This window comes from Pocillopora damicornis, chromosome 3, assembly GCF_964200805.1.
Source record: "Pocillopora damicornis chromosome 3, jaPocDami1.2, whole genome shotgun sequence".
Classification (NCBI taxonomy): Eukaryota; Metazoa; Cnidaria; class Anthozoa; order Scleractinia; family Pocilloporidae; genus Pocillopora; species Pocillopora damicornis.
The window spans coordinates 3,144,026-3,147,265 of record NC_142672.1 but is presented as its reverse complement, the minus strand read 5'-3'; the positions used below and the strand labels follow the sequence as shown (position 1 = coordinate 3,147,265).

The window sequence follows — 3,240 nt, the reverse complement described above, 5'->3', positions numbered from 1 at the left end:
GAAATGGCAAAAGTAGTTTGCAGACGAACTCGTTTTCGCAAAAACAACTATCCAATCCGTGAGGTATATCTCACGCAAAATTTTCACACTACACTGCACATCGTGAAACAGACAATTATTTATTTTCTCTCTCGTTGTTTCTATGCTCTGGGTCTTTACGTTAAAAAAACGGGGAAAAATTGTCACAAAAGCAATCAAAAGCATCAAAGGTTTCGAAAATAGAACCACGACTCTTTCGCTAATTAGCCATTTTTATTGAAGTATTGTGCATAAACATAACGCAACATCTGTAAGTTTTGTTCTTTAAAATTCATTTCAAAATTTTCTATTCCGGACCCAAATTAATAAAAGAAGAAACGAAATGTAGCGATGCTTGTCATAGCTTCAGTTTAGACTGTTTGAATCGGGTTTCTCCGTGAATTCTCTCTTTTGAAAAAAGCCTGCCGGTAGTGTTTTCTACTTCTGTACCTCCTTTTTCATAAACAATGTGTGGGCAGAAACTATTTAATCATGTCATTTTCTTAGGCTGAAACTGAAAATTCATATCCGTAGTCTGATCAAAATGAACAATTAAAGGGATAGTTGATTCCTTTGCCAGATAAAACATTAAATGATAGACTCCTCTGTGGCCAGTGATCTGAACGTGAGACTCGGTAAGTTTCTTCATGCGGACTGCATTTTGCGCAGATACATTTTAGTTCTGGAGTACAGAGTTATGATTAAAACGGTTAATAAGTCTTATTTTAAATAGCCATAAATCAATAAAGTTTTTATGACGCGGGGTAACATTTATTAAACACGCCAAAGGGGCTCCAGTAAATACGGCGCGGCTTAAGTTCAACTATTGACGGCTGGTGAGTTTCATATTAACCAACATGGCATATCGTGTCGCCGGACTGGATAGCATCGATAAATGAAAAAGCCCGAAATTATTCCGGGAGTGGGCGGTGATCTTATCATAGAAAGCACCTATAATTGTCCACCTGCTCGGAAAGAACAGATGTAACGCCATTGAACGATTATAAAGGAACTGTCTCGGTGGGTACTATTGATGTCACAATTTCCCGCTTTTATCGACCGAGAATGTCTAAAGTAGCCTTACTTCTTTTGTTGGCCTTCATCGCCTTGGACGTGAAATGCGCTCCCAACTTCAGGCGCAAATGTATGTTGTACAATTTTCCTAAGCGGATTATTTCGAAGTTCTTACTTTGTACTACTATACATTCTTGACACTTATTTCTAAAGTAATATTGAGCGTTTTTGTTATTTAGTTTGGTCACAATATTTTTCCAAATCTTGGCAAAAGAGCAACAAGTGTCATCCTCCTCTTTAAAGAACTAAAATGTCGTTAGTGGTCACTAAAATGATCTCTATTAGTTTGGAAAGGGAATTTTTTCATCTTGCTAAATAAGTTTAACTTTTCGGCTGTATACATCTTTTCATGCATGTTATTTTCAAATTAAACTTTGAATTGCTTGAATTACTTTAAAAAACCCATTCGAGTCTTTGAAATAGTTTATTGACATCGAAGTTCTGAATGATAAACTGAAATTTTTTTCTAGGCTTAGCACTTTGAGTTCCCCAATTTATCGCTTCAAAACAGTTGTCTTTTCACTAATGAATTTTCCATCATTTTTGCCTTTTATTAGCTGCGGATAAAGTTTCACAAAACTTCAGCCCTAAACATATCACAGATTATCGTAAAACGCCCTCCAAACATCACAGCAATAATGTTGATGATCGTCATAAATCATTACTGATCGATGGAAATTATCGCAAATTTTTCACGTTCATAAGGCGCAAATTTGTATTAATTGTGAAAACAAAAGCTGTTCATTATAACATATACCACAGCAGACCCATATTTCAGTTTACACATATTTACATAGTGTTTCTTATTTTTCTAACGCGTTGTAGAATGTTTTATCGATCTGTCATTAGACATGACACTTTTCTCCCAACTTTTCAAGCCAAGAGGGGACAAAGTACTTGTTTTCGACCTTCACCAAGTTAAAATACTTCATCATTTCAGCGCGATTTAAGTCATGTCGAGGAAACTGATAGATTTTGTTTTTCTCTCTCGCCAGTCGAATCAGACCCTGATGCTGTGCCTAGGAGTTCAGACTGTTATGATTTTAAGCCCATAGAGTGCCAGTTGTACAAAACCTGTGCATCTCTTACCGCCAGGGAGAACTGTCCAAGAAGCTGCCGAATGTGCGAAGACTTCGCATAGAGACGCACTGCTTACAATCTGAACGAGATTTTCACATTAACAGATGAAAATTGTTGATTGTTGTCCTAATAAGAATAAAAAAGAAAGAAAGAAATTTACAGTCCAAAGATTTTTGTAAAACAAACAAGAAAACATCGCGAAATAAGTACCTAGAATATCTGGCTCTGTGGCTAGCGATAAGATGGCAAAATACAAACCACCTTCCTCCAATTTTCAACTCAGTCAATGTGGGCTCAGAGGGCAGAGGATAACTCAACTCCCCCGCCTCCCCTTTTATGGGCATGTCCCCACTGTGCTCGTAAAATGTTAGAAGGTTGCCAACTGGAATGCCAAAAGTTGCTGAAAAATTGTCGCAAATCCGAAAAGTTGCTGCCAAAATTTCAAAAGTTGTCACCTATATTTCGCGAAAGTTATTAAAAGCTAAAATTTTTGTTCTTCGCAGTAGTTGCCAACATCGGTCAAAATAATATAGCTTGACATTCAGCCTTAGAGAGTTTCTCGCAGATATAGGCGGCTTCTCGCCAGCCATTTCCATTCGTGGAAAGTAAATTAACTTAGACGACCACTTTTGAGCTTCATTTAAACCGATCGATTATCTGCTCTGATATGAATAAAAGGTTTGTGAAACGTTGTCAATTTACAGGTTGCGTGTTCGAAAGGTTGATAAACACTCAAGAAATTCACATATATTGAAGTTTTCTCTGAAATCGTTGAACTCCATCGTGCTTGTGTTCTAAACCTAAATGTTGCTAAAAAACTTGCATCCCTCTTGTAATTTTTAGGCCATTTTCTCCATTGTATGGCGCGCGTTCCGCCAATATTTAGAATCCTAAAAAGTCCCGGATATGTCGCGGCATTCTGCGCTCCGTAAGATTTAGATCACTGTCATATCACTGTCTGGGATTTGATAAATAACAACTGAACATCACTGCAATTCCCACCGTCCATCATCCACAGTATCACCCCTGAATCACACGTTAAGGTTATGAGAATAAAGGGAATGATCA

The 3,240-nt window shown here is 37.4% G+C and overlaps 1 long non-coding RNA gene across 1 annotated transcript; it reads left to right on the top strand.

Moving 5' to 3' along the window:
* The first annotated feature begins 984 nt into the window (after window positions 1–984).
* LOC113664148 (uncharacterized) lies at window positions 985–2,327 on the top strand. The gene is made up of 2 exons (XR_003445602.2): window positions 985–1,162; window positions 2,088–2,327. It is a non-coding gene; the product is annotated as an uncharacterized LOC113664148 (long non-coding RNA).
* Window positions 2,328–3,240: the final 913 nt, after the last annotated feature.